Source organism: Perca fluviatilis, chromosome 19 (assembly GCF_010015445.1).
Source record: "Perca fluviatilis chromosome 19, GENO_Pfluv_1.0, whole genome shotgun sequence".
Lineage (NCBI taxonomy): Eukaryota > Metazoa > Chordata > Actinopteri > Perciformes > Percidae > Perca > Perca fluviatilis.
Genome location: NC_053130.1, coordinates 13139013 through 13160697, shown reverse-complemented (window position 1 = coordinate 13160697; position 21685 = coordinate 13139013). Strand labels below are relative to the sequence as shown.

At 38.6% G+C, this 21685-nt stretch overlaps 1 protein-coding gene across 1 annotated transcript in view; it reads right to left on the bottom strand.

Moving 5' to 3' along the window:
• Positions 1-21685, bottom strand: part of chrm3a (cholinergic receptor, muscarinic 3a) — an 86187-nt gene that overhangs the window by 48513 nt on the left and 15989 nt on the right. Inside the window, exon 2 of the mRNA XM_039783017.1 lies at positions 8746-8860. The gene's annotated coding sequence lies outside the window, so the exon portion shown is untranslated. The remainder of the gene's footprint in view (positions 1-8745; positions 8861-21685) is intronic.

Sequence of the window (21685 nt, the reverse complement as noted above, 5' to 3'; positions counted from 1 at the left end):
CAACAGAACATGTCAGCAGCTACTGGAGGCAGTGTTGTCCATACTTTTAGACACCATCAATCCACCTCATCCAACAACAATGACATCATCCTTGACATTTACACTCATCAAGTTGTTGCCCAGTGGATGTCTCAGAAAAGGCCACTTGATTGCAGCACATAAGACAGAACTACTGTACTCATATTTTTCATTCTGGTAATTACAAATTATATCCTGTCTGCAGGCCGGCACCTTGACAAGACGGCCTTTATCAAGCTCCATCCATCTTGAGGAAGTATTTTTTGCTCTGTTATATTGCAAAGCATTGACTCAAAACCAGTATTAAATAAAAAAAATTCAAGGAACGACAACAGTGCAATAAACAGCCTTAATGTACGCCATGGAGAAATGCATCCGTCCAAATTGCATTGCTGATTCTGGCACAGATTAGCATAGCCTGTAAAGAATTGTTGATATCACTAAAACAGGCTATACTAATTAAAGCCAGAATCATCAATTCAGATCCTTGGCCACCTTGACCTAAAAATTCATTTCAGTTCAGAGCAGCACAGCAGCAGAGAAAGGGTCCACATAGGACAGATGTCCCCTTGTTTTATAAGCAGTCTTTATCAAACAGAAGCCGTATCTGTGATTTATACCGCAAACAATGCATTACACCAGGACCAGCTTCTAAATGACACCCTGCCTATAATGGATGGCCTGGTGAAAGAAAAATAAAGGGAGCATAAGAAAGAGAGGAGTGGGAGGATGGAGGTGTAAGAGAGAGAGGGAACAACCAAGGAGAGAGTTAGGAAAGTACAATGAACAGATAACTGTGTTTTGAGATAAGGATACATTATGTTTCAGCTCAGAAACAGGTGGAGCAAAAAATATTACAGAATTTCCCACACAGAGGAATAAAACAATGAATAGGAAAGATGAGTCAAAAGCTTCACTAATGAGTATGTTTTACTGGCTTTGACTTATATGTCAAAAACATGACGTCCCCTGTGTTTTGTTTGGTTTGCTTGTGAATGCGGAAGCTGTAATAATTCACCATAAAAATGATACAGACCCATGATACAGTGTTCGGTAGATACAGTTTACCAATTCATCACCATACCATTATGACGCAAGCCGTGATTTCTATCATTGACTTTGAAAAGGAAAAATTCCTGAGGGGTTGTGTAAACTAAATAACTAAACTAGTATGACAGAAGGCTAAAAGACAACGGAAGAAAGTGTGTATGCTCCTTTTCAAGGTTACTGGTGGACTTAAATATTTTGAGAGAGGGTGGAAGAAATTCATATTTGGAAAGATGACAAACATGCCTGTCTGAAACCTGCTAATCTACCTTTTGAGGGTCTTCCTTTTTGTTTTTTTGCCACTGAATTGATGAAATTGTGTGGATTAAATTAAATCTAATATAATATGCCGGGTCCTACTCCTCTTTATTTGTGTATCTGTGGTTTACACAGTTTAGTTCAGCACTTAACATAAGCATGTTAACATGCTCGAAATGAAAAGTAATGCTTACCATGCTCACCATCTTAGTTATTGTAGAATGCTAACATTTGTTAGTAGAGTTGAGATTTTGGTCTGTAGGTAATTGGTCATAAACCAAAATAATGGAGATATAAAGATTTTAAACTGATGATTGCGCTCGAGGGGGACATGCATGTTTAGACCCAATCTTATGGCAATACTATATTTCATAGTTGTTGAGACATTTCAAGATCATGGTGCTGCAAGAGGAAAAGGTGAGGGAACATCAAAGTCATTAGGACTAATCCTGGAGACTGTGAATGTCTGAAATTCATGGCAGTTCACAATTTATTGAAATATTTCAGTCTGGACCGAAGTGGTGGGACCAACCAACCAACCAGCACTGCCATCCACAGAGCCTGCTACTATTCAATTTCTCATGTTTTATTTCCTTCAGTTTTATCGATACGAAACACCAGCAATGTTATTCTTAATCAAACTGAAGCAGATAGATTGGCAAATTAAACTCAAGATCAAGAAACAGAATTAAAAGCCTAAAAACCATTGAATAAAAGTCCTTTTGTCTCCGTTAAACAATAAGCTGCTGCTTGGTTGTGTAAGACCAGCTTGTGCTCCCTTGTTCCAGTCAATAACTTTTACTGCTAAAACACCACTTTTAGTGTGATAGAGTCGCCCTGAGCTGATATAATTTAATTAAGTGACTATACCATGCATTTGTCTTTAAAGGGACTGCTTTAAAACATGTTTTTCTATGTGTATTTGAGTGCATTGCCCTAACAAGTATTCCATCATTTGTCCTGCTTCTACTAAACAGAATGAAAACTATAGAGTTATTAAATGGGTAATTTAGACTAAAATGACATCCTGTTGTTACGTAAAGAAGCTAGATAATATAAAAAGTTTTGGTAGTGTATTGGGGTATGAATTACAAGTGCGGATCGGGCCGCATTATCCTGTCCGAGCCCGGCCGCGTCCGACAGAGCAGTAACCGAACCCGGCCCGAGCCCGACAGGCATTACGATATTTATGTCCGAGCCCGGTCCAAGCCTGACACAGTTAAAATCTTGTTTTTTTTCTCATACTAATGACACATAGCGTTTGTTTGTGTGGAAAGCCCGCTTTTATTAAGCAACTGTAGGAAGGCATTCAGAAATGTCAACAGATGAGCGCATCAGCACACACGGGGAAACAAGCGCACGTTAACACAGGCGTGCACCTACATAATAAGCTTTTTTAAATTAAAAATGTTAAATGCCTTATCGCGCTGATGTGACTGAACCCGACCCGAACCCGAACATCATTTCTAAATATCTGTCTGAACACGACTAAGCCCGTTGGGTACCGTAGGGTCCCAACTGGCTCGGTTTGGGTATCCATCCTCTAGTATGAATGCTTTTAGTTCCCAAGTTATGTTGACAGTCAAAATATTTCATTGTGTGAACATAACCTGTAAAAACAACAGCTAAATCCATTATAGCAAACAGAAGGCAATGTGTAGCAGGTATACATTAAAATTCCTTTAGGGCCTCGTGTTATGCAAACATGTACAGACTGAGGTTAGACTATTGCACCAGTGTAGTCCATGTCCGCAGAATAACATGTCTTCATGTCAGTGGGTTGACTGAAGAGCTGCATGAATCTAAAGCCACCACATAAAAATGTATGCCAAAGGAGAAAAGTTAGAGAGATGCATCTGGACACTGTCTCCAGCAGGTATGGGACTGTGTGTTCTGGCAGCTGAAGTAGGAAGGATAATAAAACAAGGAGATTTTTGGGGAGGGGGAAAATGAAAAAAAGAGAAGGGAGGTGATGAAAAATAAATAAAAGTAGTGTAAAGTATTGTCGCATGTGTAGGTGTTCTCCACAACAAGTTCAGATAAGCAAAGCACGTAATTTCCCCTTTAGATTTCAGTATGGACATAATGTAAGGACATTGATGTAATAATCGCAACATAAAAGTGGGTGTTGGGGGTGGAAAAGGCTGTTGCCCCACTTCCATGTACTAAAAAGGTTCCCATACACAAATTGAACAATACTTAACCTGCAGATGGAAGCTAAAAACACATTAAGACCTGGCAAGCAGGAACGGCAAAAGATAAAATAGGAACACCTACATCATTAGAGCATAAGAAAAATCTTATGATGTGGTGTTATGATGCAGCTGTAGATAAGAAAGATCATATTTAGGAGATAAGGCAGAAGAACAGTTACAGGGGACAGAGAGTACACAGTTTATACAATTTCTTAGTTAAAGGTGTGGTGATAAACAACGTATGTTTCCTTTGGCTAATGCAGTTTTACGAGACAGAAATATCTAAGTTAAATATGTAGGAGAGGTTAGAAAAAGAGTCTTAGTAGTTTGGCTTTGTACAGGAAAACACTTTGAAATTGCCAAGTCACATAGCAGCAGCATGGGTAGGAGTACAGAGCTTACGGTTCAAACAAGTGATGAAATTATAAAGAGGCGCCCGAAAGGCATAATAAGTGCAACATTATAGGACAAGTACACGAAAGGTATAGAGGACTAATGCTGAGCACCAGCTTTTTGCAGCAGGACAACTGGATCACAGAAAAGAAAGATTGCTTTGGAGCAAACCTATTGACAGAAATATGCAGCAATTTGATCCAGAGCTGCATCTGGACAAAGCAGTCAATGGATGAGCTGGTAAAGTGCAGGAAAGGGACTTGGCTAAAGGGTTGTGCAATATGGAAGGTAACCAAATTAGATTCATTACTTGCAACACAAACCTCAGTTTGTAAGTGAGTGAAGGTGAGAAAAGACTACTAGAGAATAGCAATGCAAATAATAATCAACAATTTTTACTAAATAAAACAAAAACAAAACAGTTACAACAGTGCAATGGCCATTCATAAGGTGATGATTTATCACTATCTGTTGCATACTGCAGTGAGGATAACACAGCAGTCAGTCTTAACATGACAGCACCTCTGAGCTCAGACCCCAGAATAAAAAGTCATCTGAAACAGCTGTGGCTCTGCAGATTGACTTCTTCAATCTTACTTTGACTTAAATTGCCAGATGTTCCACACTATGAAAATATAATTATTACAATAATCCTTGTTCAATTTCACAATTGCTGGAAATCAAAGCGATGTCCAACCTCTAATATAAAGTACGCTATTTACACTATGCAACAAGTGAATACATTATTCTTCACAAGAATGAAATGTCACAAACCGATCAGTAAGATCGTCAAATAGTCACTTAGCTAATTACTAATCACTAACAGCTGTATAAAGGCTAATCTAAATCAGATCCTGTTTTCATTGTAATCCATTGCGCAGCTGTTAAAATGTTCTATTGTGCTCTGTAAAAACACTCTAACTATTGCAAAAATACAGTCTGATTAATGAACAAGAGAACGACAGAGAAAATGTACAGCAGCCACCGTTTCAATGAAATATAGACACACTGACCGCAGAGAGAGTAGAGGTTAAAAAAAAGTCACGTTGCCTCAATTTCAGCAACATTTTGCACAAGTACCATGCTTTTCAAGTGCTGCAATTGGTTAAAAACTGTATTTGAACTTGCTGTGGACAGAGAGGCTGTCCAAATCCTGTCCAAACCTCTCTGACCCAACAGATCCAAACAGATGCTCTACTATTACAGTAACACTATACAGAGCAAAGCAGTACAGAAACTTACATTATTCAAAATATCATTTATCTGTATCAATTCTTATTTAAGTGTTTTTACTAATGAACAAATGTTGAGTAAGTGTAGAAACATGTGGAGGAAGCATATTGAAATAAAGTGTAGAAAAAAATGGTTCTGTCAAACATATTTAAGCTGTTTTACTAATTTAGTCTAATCTAATTTAGTATTCAATGTGCTGCTGTGTTATGTAAACATAAATTTATCAACTCTGGTATTACAGATGGATAATTACTAAATATGTAATGACTTGGATCAGGATTTGTGCATTCTTAAAAAACAAACATCATTGACAACTGCTTACACACTTTTAGCTGAAATTGAAAAACTATTAATGAAGACTGAGATACTAATTTGGCACAGCTGGAGAGTTTTTAAAGAGACAGAAACCAAACTTTGCAGTGGTTTAAAAATCCCTTTAGTGGTGTGTGTGTGTGTGTGTGTGAGAGTGTGTGTGTGTGTGTATTTGCACTTGTTATATCAGAGATTTCCTAACTTTGTCAAGGATTGTTCTGTAATTGCAAGTATGAGCCCCTGAGAACTGCAGCTGAATACTTAATAGGTTTTTATAATGTTTAAAGTACCATTATGCAGAACCCCGCTGATGAAGTCCCACTGGACTGGTTTTATTCACCCTAACTCACCGTTGGTTCAACCGCTCATATCCCTCAACACATCAGTTCAATTTGACAGACACGTTTAGGATATCCAGCAAGAAACAGCCGGCAGATTACGACAGAGACTGACAGAATATCGTAGCTTGTTGCTTTAAAAAGTGGAGTATATGCAAAGATTCTGTATGTAGTTATGATTAATATGTAAAATGTTCAACATCTAAGTCTAGCCTACATAATAAGTAAAAAATAAAGAGTTGATTAACTTTTGCACAATTTAGAGATTACTTTCACATCCCTGTTGCAGAATTGCAGAATGAGATCTTTAAAAATTATTCGTAATTTCTGCTTGAGATAGATGTAAGAGAGTTTTCTGAACTGAATGATTCTTTTGGATCCATGCAGTAATTAGGAGTAGCTTCTTCTGCAAACAATAGGTTTTTTATCGACAAAAATGTCATGTATTTATTGTAATTTCTAACTAGAATCTAGACTTCATTAGGTATGAAAATAACACTGAAGAACATGTCCTAAAGTTCCTTCAATTTTGGGTTTCAGATAAACAAAATTCCTCAAAGCATTTTAAACCTGGAATCAATAATTGCAATCTGCCACTAAACATAGTAAAAGTCCAATACAATCTAACGTTGTTACCAACAGCTGAAACTGATAAGATCGAAGAAGCGTAGGACAAACAAATTACTTCAGACAGGTAATCATATTTCAAGAAATTAGGTGACAGAAATGGTTTATCTAAGCCTTCCTACACTCACGCCCAAATGTGCTCACCCACATCTCTTGTATAACCATGTCTGTGCCTCCTGTTACTGAGAAGCCAAATTAAATGCATGCTGAATGAATTTTATCCAATGCTTGAATGCTTTTAACCAGTCCTGCTGTTATACCCACACTCACAGATATACTGTAAATCCCCTGAACTTTGTATGGAGCAACTGTATTTACACTGTACATATGCCCCTGTTTCTTCCATGACAAATGAGCCTTGCCTTTGGCCAGTTAATAAAATTTTTCTTTTTTCATGTTTGCCTGATGCTAATTTTTTTTTGTGTGTTACATAGATTGCATTGATTATAGCCTGAGGTCCTCTATGAATGCAAGTCGGCTATCAATCATAGCTTCAGTGCAAACCTGATTTCCATAAAAGCCAAAGGCTACTTCATTTGAGAGTAACTTTTCAGAGGAGTTGAGGGTAATATTTTATCACAGAACACACAAAATCAGCCATATGCCTGTTAGGCTTGGGGGCAAATTTTATTACTTTCAAACAAGGTTATAGCTTTATAACTCTTACCATTTGTTTGTTCATTCAGAAAATAAAGACAACAGTGAATGCAAAAGTTTTTTTTTTAATGTAAGGCAGGACCACTCATAAGCCATAAATTTGAGGCCATGGATTAATAAATAAAGCATACAGTAACTTCACGATGAAAATATAAAATATTCTTCTGGAGTTACTATTTTCATTTTTATACCACTATGTTTTTACCCCAGTTGAAATCTTGCCTTTACAGGAGCCATAAGGTTACCAGTTTTGGCACACTAGAGAGTAAATCACGGGAATACAGAACCTGGATGCCTGTAGGTCTACTGCCAGGTCACTAGTGGCAATTCATGCCGTACAATCAAAATCCTAGCCTCTCCAATTCTGTCTCTAACACACATATCCATTTCAGTTGCTGAAGAACTGCCCCTCTCCTGTGGCGCTAATACAATGCTTTCCACAACATTTCTAAGGTTCTTATTTTAAATCAAACCATACATATGATGAGTTTATGCAGCACAACTGACATTATTCCAAGCTATTTCTCTAGGCCCCTGATAACATTGCACAGTATTGCAGTATTATTATTATTATTATTATTATTATTATTATTATTATTATTATTATTATTATTATTATTATTATCAGTAGAAGTAGTGGCAGTAGAATTGGTGTTTTGGTATTGTGGCTATTGTTGTCAGGCTGTTATCGTTATTATGTTTGTTTATTTTTGTTTCGTCTTGTGTGCGCCGATAGATAGTTTCCACGGGTAATAAGTTACAGATGGTTTGCACCCGTTACCGAGGACTGCTTCCCTATATGGGTCTTTGCTTATGCAAATAACAAACTGCCTGGAATGTGCATCCAAATTAAGATCAAACATGATCCACCAATGTTTTCACATGGATACTTACAATTTAATGGTCTGTACTGGCTTCATGGATGAGACAAGGTTTTTCTTTTTCTTTATAAATAAGTCTGGTGATGCTGTCAATGAAAACGAAAACCAAACCAACAATGGATTGAACACAGAATATTGCCACGCTTTAAGATATACTGTGTATTTATATATGTATATATATATACAGCCTTGTGATCACTCCCTCAGTGTGGAAATTAGAGTAGCAATAGTTAGACGTGTCATCATGAAACAAACATGCAAGAAGACAATTTAAGTATTTAATGACTGATCATTACCCATCACCATCTCGTTTTCACACACACATGCTCACCAACACACACACAGGCATAAACTGGTGCATTTTCTGAAAAAGCATATTGATCCTATTGAAGGCTATTTCAGATAAAATACCACTGACTGCAGTAATTAAAGAAAAAGGCATAGCCTTAATTAAGAATTTTAAGAATTTCTTTTCGCTTGAAAGATTATCACCACTTAGGCCAAATGTTAAAAAAGTCAATTCTTAAGCATGGATGAGTCAATCACAGCTTCAGGGATGAAATATATTCCACATTTAACTTTTACTTTCCCAAGGCAGCGGTGATAAAAGCCAAGAAAATGACATACTGTATAAAATGTGTTGTGTTTAAGAGGACTTCATTTAAAATGTCTAATATGATCATTAGCAAATGGCATGGAGCTGCAGATCCTGCCAAATGTTGAAAGGGGGAGAGGGGGGTGTGGTGTCATTTGTGAATACAAAAGATTTTCTGACTCTTAACTCACCAAATGTTTTGGGGAGGTGAAGTGTCTGCAGGTCACCTTTCAGCAGAGTGCCTTTTGGTGTCCATGCTGTCTACTGGAGATGTGCGGTTGTCCTCCTCCAGCCGGATCATGGCGTCTGGGAGGCAGACAGGGAGCAAGGGGGCAGATGGAGAAGGAGAGGAAAAGAGAGAGGATGTTTCTACATTAGGGAGTGGAACACCTATACATAGCACACTAACTTTTTTAGCATTTGAAATGGAGGGCACGCTTCAACAGGTAGACCATATAAGTAAGATCATGACACTATGTCACTACAGTTTAAGCCAAAATGACTGCTCTTTTAATGCAGAAAATATAAATTTTGCCTCTCAAAGAAGAGGTCTTTAGTCAGGAACTAATTTGTATATATATCCATGTGTGTTGCTGCCAAATAGCTCATATTGCTCTCAGTAATCTACCTTTCCATCTGCAGCAGTGTTAAAATTTTTCTTCGTGCAATATGTTTTAATCAAGGATTTACTTGAGTAGTGTAGCTACCATTCCCTACTGTCAAAGGGAAGAATGGCATGTCTTTATATCTTGGGAAGTGTTCATGCCTTATATAGTCTTGGTCTAGTAGAGTTGCCTGCTGCACATAGCTGGATCTAGCCAGGGGCTAAGGAAGCAGACCTTATGAGAGCTCATTAAAATCTTCTTCAAGTCTTAAGAGACTAATATGAATGTATAACAAAAAATGAGCTTGCCATTACAAATAATCAAAAGTAATAGAGCAGTTCCCAGACTGAAAAAGCATTTTTTAAATATGGTCATAGCTGGCTTGGATGGGTAAATGAAAAAGGGTGACAGAGCAGACAAGACAAGAGCTCAGTACAGATAATTAAACAATTCACAAACGCCTTGAGTATTGTGAAACAAATGAGCACGCTACTCTCCTTTTCATGTTACACTTACAAATTACACCTAAAAGGTCAATCACGGAAATATGTTGCTCTTTTAATGGGAGGTTGGATGATATTTCAGGGCGAGGAGGATTCTCTTTGCAATGACACATTATTTTTAGTAACACAAACACTTTCAAAGTTGCACGAAGACCATACTAATTTAAATAAAAATCCACAACTGTTTTCTTGCATTGTATAAAAAGGATTCTAACAAGATGGACCTCACTTGGCCTATCTGCTCCACATTTTAACTGAGTCTGCAGAGGCGTTCTCAAGTGAGCCATAAGGAGGACTGAACAAGGCAATTACCATTTTCAAGTTTCCACTTTAAATCTGCAACCTTACTTGATCTGAGTGTCAATTTGAATAAAATACCCTATGAATGAGGGGGCTTTTCCCACAATAATATGAAATGGTAATTAACCAGATAGAGAGTGAATGTGAATGTACAATAGCTCATTACCAATCTGAAACACAGTACATGTGAAGGCCACTGCTTTAAAGTAACAGATAAAAGGTCAAGTAATTATATAAGCTCTAGTTCTAAGCCTTACAGCGAATTACTCTGAAGAAGAAAATCTTGGAAGTGCTCATTTTCAAAATGCAACTACAATAGGAGAAGAAACTAATGTTTAATCAGAAAACTTTTGTTACATGTGAGAATATTCATCCATACCCCAGGCATCTGGTAGGCACAAGGGCAAATCACAAAACACTGCAACAATTCCCTGCACTGAAAAAAAAAAATCTGCTGTATTTGTAGATTAGGAGGCAGCTTAGGCAGTAACTGTGTATGTGCTATTGCAAAACTTCAGTTTTAGGGGGAAAACAATATATTAACTTTTCAGTTCTAAAATTCAGGGGTTACTTTGTTCCTCTAATATATGCATACATGAAGAAATATGTTTCGGTTGTGTTCATGCAGTTTAGAATGAGTGGAAAATATCTGATCATGCTAACCTAGCTGATGTTATTAGGTCATTATAAAACATGAATGGCATAATGTTTTGTTATTTGAGGTATTTTGTTTTACTTTTGTAAAATGTCATTTCAAAAATTTCCTGTTTAAACAGCATTTTATCAAGTGTCCAGTCAGATGTGTTGACCGTATTGCATTGTATCTCTAAACAGATCATATATTAGCAAGCTAACGTTTGTTTGGTTCAGTTAGCTACCTAACAGTTACACCTACCAATTACTGAGTGTAAATATTTAGAACAACTTAGCTCAACTTTACAATTTGTTTGCTGGTCTGGTGCATACATGTACATCTCCACTTAATAAGCTTTTCTGTCATAAATAGGCTAAGTATGAACTTACCATGAGCTGGTAAACCTCTGCATGCATTATGCAACAGTAAAACGTATTGTTGCCAGGTGAAAATAACGAACTGGTGACTCCCTGTGTATTAAAGGAGGAACACAGGAGTCTTCAGCCTCCTCAGGCCAACATTGCAGCACACAGCCACAGTGGTAAAGACATAATCCACAGTGGCAACAACTAAAATATGATAGGTTGGATTGTGCAGATTAAACACAGCAAATCTCATTAAACTTTCACTCACTCACAGTCCCACTTCTCTCTTACTCCTACAGTAAATGGAGCCCCTTATCTCACCTAGCTTTGGTCCAGTATAAATCTACTAGTACAGCTCTTCAAATTTATTGGCCGAAAAAACTTGATATCACCTTTCACTGACTGTTTATCCTTCCCTGTTAGTGCAGCAAAGTGAGAACAACTACACAGAAAAACTGCCCTTGATTAATGTGTTTTGTGATTTATATTATATGACTCAAATACCCAGTGTCAGGTTGATTTAAGAGCTGCAAGTTCTGTTGGGGCATGATAAAAAATAGGACTCAAACTTCATTGAATGCTTAGGCTGAAGAAGAATGTTTACGGAGTCTGCTCCTCAACATCTTAACCTTGCAGCAAATACTTCATCCCACTGGGGTAACTGCTACAAATGACTAAGTATCTGATCACCTGCTTGAAAGGGCTCAGCAAGAGCCTCTGTGCCTCAGAGAGTGTCTTACAAATGGCCTTTTTTTGATGAATTGATGGTGCGGAGGAGTATATTGTTTCCAGCTGTAACACTGCATCCAGGAATGTGTAGGAGCAAGGCAGTTTGTGTGCGTGAAGAGACAGTCAAAAAGACAGACATACAGAAAGACAGAGGGAAAAGGACAGAAAGTTTGTGTTTCTTATGGTTGAACTGCAGTTAAGATTCAGCCAAGGTCATTCTCTTACTTATGACATACATGGAGCCAGACTGAGCCTTTCATTTGGACGCTCTCCATCTGCTCCCACTGATAAGACCGGGAACTTCATGTGCAGCAGACAGACACCACGGCTCTGTATTGTGTGGATCTAGTGTGATTAAAACCACATTTAGGTTTTCTTGAATTGCAATGAAGACAGCATTCTCATATACATAGTATATGCCTCTAAAGAAGGGCTTCAACGTATAGTTTAGATGTCATGTTATACTACTATCTACCAGGGTCCATGACTAAAACAAAGACTTCTCTGGTGCATTTTTAAAAATGTAATTATGTACTGGGGTAAAAAAAACTGTCTATGTACGAGCTACTGTGAAGCAGAGGAAGCACATTACAGTCACACCTACTGCTCAGTGGAGAATTATTCTGCTAAAAGACCTTTCCAGCCACAAAGGTGGACAGGGATATTATGTTAATTGGTTTATGCATGTCAGCCGGGAAACTCAATTGCAGACTATCAAAGAGGCCTGAAACAGCTTAACCAAAGTAAGACTTTAACCAAGCTGTCAAAAGTCCACATATTTTTCCTGTGTCTGAAGCACGTGTAAAATAGGAGAGGTGTAAGTGCAAGTCGCTGACCAGCAGGACTGCTCTGCTTTCTCCTGATCAACACTCTGCCAGCTAAAGCTTTAAAATATATCTTTCTGGCGCATCAGTGAGGACACATTAAATTTTTTTCTGAAAGCCTTCTGTTGTATTCAGAGAACCACATGAATTTAAGAATAGGGCTCGGTTAAGGACAGCAGCTCGAACAGAAAGATAAATATGGCTGATAATAAATACTGTATGGGTGGGACATTACCAGGGATTAGACAGGCGCCAGTCTTAAGCAAATGCATGACGATGGTAACAAATTATACAATGTTTAAGAAAGTGGCAATAAAGTAACAAAGAGTCATATTTGCTGAACTGGGAGTATGGTTTGTTTTTTGAAACAGTAACAAGCGATTCCACAATTAAACTGACAGTGCTCTATATGCAGATTCAGTCAGTTGTCTGTACATGTCTTTGAGTTGCTTAACAAAAACACATTTTGCATTTGTGCATCACCAGAACCATGCCCCTACATCAATAAACCACAGAAACTTTGACAGCAACCCGACCACAGGCACAATGTTTTCTTCATTAAACCTTCACATTGTTAAATGAGTAAATCTGTGAGCCATCTGATAAAAAACTGCCACTGCCACTGCCACACACATACACATACACACACACACACACACACACACACACACACACACACACACACACACACACGCTATATACAAAACTTCAATCAAATGGCCAAACTCCAGGCATGCTTCTGTGATGCAGAGAAGATCACAGACTGATCAACATAACTACAGCTGATGATCTCAACATGCGATGCTTCCTGTTAAATGAGCCTTAACCCATGGAGGTGGACCAATTGGCAGGAAATGAGACCAAATTGATTGGGAAACAGATGGAAGAGAAGCAGCCACTATGAAGCCCATGAGACTGTAAAGAAAGGAAAGAGATGAGGGGTGAAGATGAAAATGAGACCGAGAGAGTGAGCATGGATAGTTTGAAATAAAGGTGACTATGCAATCTGACTTTTAAATGCTTAGAACAGAATAATGCCATTTCCTCTTAAAATCAATGAACTGAGATATACAGTATATTTGTCTCACTATCCAAGCAAAAACTATAACTTTGACCAGTGGCATTAAGATCTGTCAGTAATGCATTTGAACAAAACCCATCTGCTTCAAGGAGCTACAAACATTGAAAGCAATCTGTAACACTTTGCTGTATATACTTATGTAATCTTTCCAAGAAACAAGACACAAGAGAAAAACAGAGGCCTTGAAATTTTTCCAAAAGCAAAGCATTCTCGCCCTCTTACATTTCTTAAGAGACATCTTTCTAAAGAGTACCATATAGAGACAATGTCTCTACCTTCACAGCCAATTTTAAGACAGATTCAAGATTCATTAAATCTTTGCTTTCAGACATTTCAGACATCAACACTGGCGGCACAACAGGTCTTTGTGACCTCACAAACAAACTCCACAAGTACTAGACAGTTGCCAAGCTCTTCAAAGTCCAAATATAAACAGAAAGGCCACCCTACCACCAAAATTAAAAAGGAACCTGCTATGCACTCTAACTAGACACATCTTTTAATATATACTAACTCTAGACCTCAACTTAATCAAAGTTATTAACGTTGTTGGAAGGTGTTCGTCATTGTCATAAAGAGAAATTCTTCAGTTATAATTTATATGTGAATTTAGCTGAAATTTATATGGCCCAAAATTATGGATTTAGCTTTTAAATTTGAGTCAAACGTGTGTGACAACACCGACAAACACATTTTTAATGGCAGATTTTTACTTTTGTAAGACTATGAGAAGTAACGTAGAAGGTACACTGTGGAGTTTGTGACTCACTAGTCGTGCTATGGAGCAAACATTTATAACTCGGTTCACGCTTTGTTTGCATCGTGCACGAGTACTGTATGAGGACACACATGCTCACATGCAAAGTTCAAGCTATTTCAATAATTGGCAGTTGGTGGCGGTAACAGGCAAAGACGAGTGGCAATGCACCACAACAAAAAGTAAGGAAGAAGAAGACTGCAGACTGGCAAAGATGGATGTAAACAATGAGGATTTAAATGTTCAAAAAACCTGCTTTATAAAGGAAATATTCAACAATACACACAAGGTCTCATGGATAGAAGTTCCAAGTATACAGGTTTTGGTGAGTAACACTGAACATAAGCATCCACAGGTTACATTGACTTTTCCCTGGCATTTGCATCTGGGCCAGTCAACAATGGGTTGGAGTAGGCAAACACACACACAGACACACACTTCCCTGTGTTTAGCTGACTTCACTCAGTGGAGGTCAGTGGATTACAATTTGTCTTGTAGGGCCGGATATGAAAGCTTCATATAAATCTCTATATACTGTATGAGGGTACAGCAGCATACTCCAAATACCCCCACTTAACTTCCAAAGTAGAGAAGCAGAAATATAGAGGATGTCAGGGTATAATATAGTTACATAATTTTCTCTGTCCAAGTAAGCAGCATAGCTGTTATTATATACTCTTAGATAATTAGGGAATTACATTAAGAAAGCTATATGAGAAATGATATAAAGAAAGGAAGTGTGCCACTTCACTGTGAATAACCCACCTATTTAATACCTACTTATAGTATACTCCATGCCACTGCTGAATTTAGCTGTGCCGCCTACCTCATGTCTGCTGCCATTACCAGCCTATTGGCCCCGGTGAAATAGACCATGTCAGATAATGACAGATCTAAGTCAAGCCACATGAAATTACAATGTATTCAAATAAAAGTGCTTTATGTAAACAGGTTGTTCAAAAGGTGCAAAGTGCATCAGTGGAAGGATGAGATTTGAATGGGTTGAGGGTAGATATCTGCCCAGAGTGTGAATTAAGAATCCGAGCACGGTCTCCACATCATTAACCCTTTGGAGATACACTGACCTTAGCTGTTCATTGGATCTCATCATGTTTTGGTGAGTGTGGAAGTGTATGAAGTGAGTGTGTGGGGGCGCCCCTTTGATGTCTTAATTCAAAATTTCTTTTATCTCTTATGGAGCGAAACCGGGCCGCTTGTCCAAAAACTCAATTAGAGCTACTCTGAATGTGAGCCGACAGCATAAGAGGAGGCGTGAGGCACGGAGGTGTGAACGGCACGGGATGGGGGCGGGGGGGACAAATGGGATGCAACTGTTAGGACAAAATGGGACCACAAACTGAGCAACACAAACAAAAAGAGCAGATTTTAAAGATTAAATCTGCTCTCTTTAACTGCAGGGGAATTATCATGGAATAGATAAACACCAGCTCTGTGTCTGGTAGCAAGATGACCAAAGGACAACCTAATTCCTGTTTACGAGCTGCTCTAAATGTGTGAAATCCAGCTGGTGTACAAATAAGCTTTTCATTGAAGTTCATGTTAATGGTTAGCATTGTGTTTGATTGATAATCGAAGGCAGCCTGCTTGACAAATGATTTGTATCTTTGCAGCACAAAGGGAAATTCCTCAGCCCATTTAGCCAGCAATCATCTAGGGCTTTATCACCACAAATACCACAAAGTAGCATACAAGTATTCAGAATCCTAAAGCTGCGTGGGTTGTTTCACCCATGAAGTGTACTGTACCTTGGAAAAAAAGTGGGAAAAGTGGGAATGTGAAAAAGTAGGAGGTTGGAAGGGATGACAGGAAGAGGACGTAGAATATGTGTGCGTGTCTATGCATCTGTGTGTATATGAACACTTGCAGAACCCCCTTGAATTCTTTCATGACTGTAAAAAGATGCACTGCAGCTTAGCTGAGGAGGTAGAAAAGCGTTGAGGAGGTAGGGAGGAAAAGAAGCAGAGGCATGGCTTTTTACATTAGGCCTTTCATCTCTCTCCTGCCATCGGTCATCAGAAATGGGAGAACACCGACTCCTGAACACAGCACTCCATTCCAATTTCGTTTAGCTCAGGTCGAGTCGAGACACGAAAGAATGAGAAAATAAAGAAGGCTATATTACAATGTCCCAAATGGAGAAAAACAATTATTCATGCACAAAGGAATTTAACTGCATTGTCTCAGCGCCAGTACCAACAAGAGAATATTCTTGGTTTTCAAATAAAGATGGTCTTCCATCAGGCAAAAGCTATTTCTAATCTTCATCTTGAAAGACCACTAATAGTCATGAAATACTTCCTGTGGACTCTGTCGTCCAAAAAAAGAAGCGAAAAATGTAGGCAAAAGGTCGACGCTAACGACATCAGGAGAACAAACTTATTATGAAAACTCGCTCCCCTGGTTTCTTAAATCAGAGCACACTGTATGTCTCACACAAACAAACACACAGATGAAGACAAAGTCTTTTCTCACACATCGCTGAGGCTCACTGGGTGATTTTTAATATCGTGGCCGTTATTCGACATGCATAATGCTAAAAAGTGTTTGTGTTTTCAAGGAATCGCTTCAGAGCGAATCATAGGTTACGAGTGTTGTGAAAACTTGCCTTTAGAAATCATGGGAACAACATCTTTGGGCCATTTGTTTGCCTTTTCACAAATTATTTGTCCTGTTTGACCTTTTAATGCTGCACAAACAGCAAGCCATAAACAGTGAGGAGCAGACCCAGGATCTTCACTGAGACAACATATTGAAAAATTAGCAATGACGGAGAAGAGATCTGAGCTGTATCTGTGCAGAATGAATTAAGTTATGCTAAAGTAATTATCTCGAAGATTTTCATTTACATAAATGTCTGTTAAAGGTGCATTATGTAAGACTTATAAAACTAACTTTCTGTCATATTTGCTGAAACTGACCCTATGTACGAGTAGAACTACTGTACATGAAGCAAGTAATAAAAAAAAAAAAAATCAGGCTCCTCTGGCAGGTGTTTGGTGTTTTATGCCCCCAACTTCGTCCTCCAGGCAGCGCTGCCTGGAAGGCACTAGGTTTAGGCAATGGTTAGGGTTAGGGTTAGGTGCCTTGAAGTCAACGGTTGCAGCGCTGCCTTGCAGTCGACGTTGGGGGCTTAAAACACCATTGAGCCCTCTGGCACTACCTGCAGCCTGTAGTGCAATTTGCAAAAATCCACCGCTCCCTGTTCTCATGCACCAATCAGGGCCAGGTGGGGTGTCTAACTGCGTGTCAATCAGTGCTCATGCACACGCATTCATTCTCCCTTGTGGGGGGAGGGGCTTAGGAGACCGTTTTGGGCTTTAGCGGAAAGGGGGGAGGGACTGAGAAGTTGTCGATGTTCAAATATTTTGGCTAAGTCCTGGATCTTTACAATCCTATCTACAGCACCTTTAAGTCACTATCTTTCGCAAAATGAGATAATACAATGGTGTTTGAGCCTATAACCCACAGATGAAAGTCCTTTGCATTTGCAGTATTACGAACTGGGTGTCTGTGGCGACATTACCGGGAAAAATTACAAGTGTTGCACAGTTAGTGACCGTTTCCATCATCCAGCATAGTTGGGGCGTCAGAGAGGGTAGGCGGAGCTAACGCAACAGACTCGCTCTTCAACTCACTTGTGTGTGAAGTGGCGTACTGGTTTTTTTCAGTCTCTGCTAGCATTGCGAGTAAACGGTTACTATGGCCATACAAACAAAGAAAAGAGCAATAACTACAGACGATGAAACTTCAAAAACAAGTGAAAGTGAAAATGAGATTCAAAAACCCACCTGCAATTACCGCTTATCGCCACAGATGCTGCCTAAGAGAACGAAACGGAGATCTTCGAGATTGTACTTTAACGGAACCACCACAGAGTATAACAGGTATTCTTCACTTATCTCAGAAAAGCTGCGGTGAACCACAGTTATGACAGCTGAAGGGTTATTACCAATTACAATGGCTGTGTCTCTGTGCCTGTGTGACTGGGAGGGGGGGACAGAACAGCTGAGCCTCTGCCACAGGAGGTGACAGAGAGAGAGACAAGCCGCAAACCAGTCTTATTCTTCTCAGGACCACAGAAGGGATAACAGAAAGAAAGAAAGAAAAAAAACTATACATGGAATACATTTTTAGAAAACCAGGCTACCTGCAGTCATCTTCAGAAATTCTAAATCTTTTCCTTTTCATAAACATGTCGCCACAACATAAGCATTATTAACTTTAAAGATGCACTCAATGGAGCACACAGATGAGTCTAAAAGCATCAGCAGTGAGCTGGAAGTCATTTGAGGCTATCTTTAGGTCCTTTAACAAAATTACAAAGTGTTTCTTTCAGTCTATGATTTATTTCATTTTGCAGTTGTGTCATTGGCCAGTGGGATGCCAACGACCTAAACTGTGGGGCACAATTTATTATACAGTGAAGAGATAATTATGTTGAGGTACATGATATTGTCTCCACAATAACTACACTCTGATGGGTATTAATGAGAGATTTTGGAATAGCAATCCAGACTAATTAAAACACGCTCTACATAATCTGAGAGATACTTTCACTTACGTTCTTGGTGGTCTATTTAAAAAAAAAGAAATGTGGTTTTACAATTTATGCATTAATTTAAGCTAAAAATTGTAACTGTTTATCCCTTACTTTAAGCTAACTGTTCTACTTCCCTGTTCGCTTGCTAACTGGCTTTCATGCACTCTAAATCGCAAGACGTAAATCACATTCTCCCCGGTAACTGCAGAAGCACCCCCTGGGGTACAAGTACCACTGGTTGGGAACCACTATCCTATAATGCAGCCTATTCATGGTTTGAGAGGGTACTTTATTTAAAAGGGGAAAAAAAAAAAATTAGCACCTATGGTAATGCCTTTTTCCCCACAGAAAATCATCGGTTGTTCAAAGTCTGAAAATACCTGCAGCACAGATGAACAGGAGATCGGGGAATAATGAGCGACAATAAAATCATAAAAATGCAAATCACAATCAAAACAACACGCATCGGAGAGTGCAGCAGAACAGCCTTATTATACACCCATCCTGTCAACACATAAACGGATCCACAGTTCGCTGTTTGGAATGAAACAAATATAGAGAGGCTCATGCTCCTGCACTTCTTTGTTCCTTCTCTGCTCTGCTGGATCAAGAGTTAATTCTGCTCAGAGTGACTGTGGGCTGCAAGTGACAGCAGTGAATTAATGATTCATTATGCCCAGTGTAAGCAAATGGTGAGCCGGTGATGGAGGAAAATGGATTTACACCCATCCAACGCCAACCATGACATCTCTTCAGCTAAAAAAATATTCACATATCCACGTAGCAAAAGGTAAAAGGAGCACTGTTTTTTGAAACCCCAGGCTTTCAAAAAAGAACATGCCAAATGTGCTGTTCAGATCCACACTTTTATTTATTTTTTTTAAACTACTTCTTAGAAAATGTGAAACCTAAAAACTTTGACACTCATAATCATTCATTATAAATGTGATATATTGCTTGCTCAGCCTGGGGCTTTCTCCTAAATGAATTTTCCATTTTCTTTTCATTTAGGCCAGCCACTTGAGTTCTCACAACATCGTAAACTTGCCATATGTTCAGAGGTACAAGATGAAGTATAACTGTAAAAAAGTTAGGAGTCTGTTGAGTTTGCAGGGTGTTTGATGCTGAAGAGGACATCATAAAAAATTGATAGCTCATGTTGAAAATATTTCTCCAGTTTGCAATTATTAATGCAGAGAAAAACCTCACAATTAAAGTATGTGTAGTACATGCATATTCCATTAAGAGACACGCTGGTTTTAATGATGATGTGCTTTGAGGCGGTTTGTGTCAAACACATACAGTAAGACTATTTCCTCTGGTTCAGAATTTGTGGCCCAGCTATAATACGAAAGCACTTTTCAGGTTCGCACATGCAAGTCCACAAACCTCTTAATCTGCTGTGTTCGCTGCTGACTTCAAGACTGTAAATTCAGCCGAGCATCACAGATTAAAGTCTTGCTTCTTCTCTCTGTTTCTATTTTAGGGAGAGCATTGTTAAAGTTCACAATGTTATATCATCACTTCCTCCTACCTTTTCCCATTTCGCCTTTACTCTCTATCTTTGTCATGACCCCAAGGGATAGCACGTGTGAAATATCCGTTATGTTGAATTTATGTTTAAGATGCTGGGAGTGCAGTGCACCATACGACCAACACAGTTTGTGTCCTATGAGCTTGTGTAAATGTATTAAAAAGCTTAATATCTGAAAAAATCAAATAACTCATCAACAGATGTTACAATCTTTAAAATTTTAGAGACATGACATTTTAAATGGATGATCTTATTCAGACAGGACTAAACATAGCAGGTTAAACAGAGAGCCACTGATGTCTAGAGGTCTAATAGATGTACAGCAAGCCATCTGCATGTGTCATTCTGATGGATGAGGTAGTAGCAGAGATGGAATGATCCCGCTGTTTAGACAAGCCTTGTGTGAGGTTGGGTTGCACTTCATAATGTTTCAGTGTCCTATCACTTCCACTGACTGATGGTTGTATTGAACGTGAACACGCCCTTACAATCACAACGACAGCGCTCCGATAATGGCTGTGAATGATTTTGTCTGTTCCAGGGATGGAGGGGTTGGGGGGTAAAAGCTATTCAATGTGCATGCATTTTGTCTATCTATCAAAGAGAAAGTAGAGTAGAAGTAGAGTAAATGCTGTAGGTAAATACTGAACTAAATAAAAAAATTCTGCAATAACGATGCCTCAGCAGCACTCTGCGAGCAAATAAATTCAGCGTATATTACAGTGAGAGACGAGGGATTTCTCATTTCATTCCCCTGCAGTCCTCAGAATGATGTTACTATGAAGGAAGTGATTTTATCACAGACATCCAGACCTCCAAAGACTGAAGAAGTTTTAACAGATGGGAATCAAATAAGGCACTGAGGGATTTATTAAAAACGGCCAAAAAAAATCTCCTAATAGGGACTATTTCAAAACTGATTCAATACCAATACCACATAATTAAAACTTATTTTCAAACTTGCTGGATACTTGCACTTCTATCATGTGTGGAATACTGTTATAACAAGAACGAAAACTAAAACAACATCCTTACAGTGACAGAAACATAGTATTTATTTTCTTTAAGGTATTAAATTGTTCCAGCTCAAATGGTGGGGAAGCAATGATAACAAACTTAGATAACTAAGCTGAAAATGTTTATGCTTGGCTAATAGTGATGCTTTCGAATTTGTTCTGTAAAACAAAGAAAAGTGACTGAAGCTCTGAGGAAAAAACGTCTGACTCGGATGCAGCCAT